General features: G+C 43.1%; 1 long non-coding RNA gene across 1 annotated transcript in view; it reads right to left on the minus strand.

Annotated features, from left to right (window-relative positions):
• The window catches only part of LOC128247416 (uncharacterized), a 105,463-nt gene that overhangs the window by 84,282 nt on the left and 20,640 nt on the right, over nucleotides 1–541 (minus strand). The window lies entirely within an intron of this gene.

Below are 541 nucleotides of genomic sequence, written 5' to 3' on the forward strand. Positions count from 1 at the left end.
TAACATCAGCCGTATGTGTCGATATGGAGGAAGTTGACATATTACAAATTAATGTTTCTGAAAAGCAACAGTGGGTGGGTAAAAAAATGGAGATCCTCCTCCATATTACCCAGGAGTCACTAAATAAAATACCTACCTACATAAAGTTACCATCAACGCAAAGGCTGTATGTAGTGGTGGAAGGCAGACGACCACGCTGTTACATATGTGGCAGTGAAGCTCACTTCCAAAAGGATTGCAATTCTGCCGCGAAACAACAGCAACCACAACAACAGCAGCCACGGGAAAACCAAAAACCGAAAACACCAGCATTATTACCCACACCACCGTATGCACAACTAATGAAGCAGCTATATGCGAAAACGAAAGAACGGCAACAACGAACAAACCAACCCAACCAAACAACACCACCGCCTGAGCCAAAAACAGAAACAACACCACCAACAACAACTAAAGACAGACCAACACCAACATCAAGGACAACAACCAAGAAGACAACCACTGAGAACGAAAATAACAAGCAACCAACACCAACAAAAAC

This window comes from Octopus bimaculoides, chromosome 3, assembly GCF_001194135.2.
Source record: "Octopus bimaculoides isolate UCB-OBI-ISO-001 chromosome 3, ASM119413v2, whole genome shotgun sequence".
Lineage (NCBI taxonomy): Eukaryota > Metazoa > Mollusca > Cephalopoda > Octopoda > Octopodidae > Octopus > Octopus bimaculoides.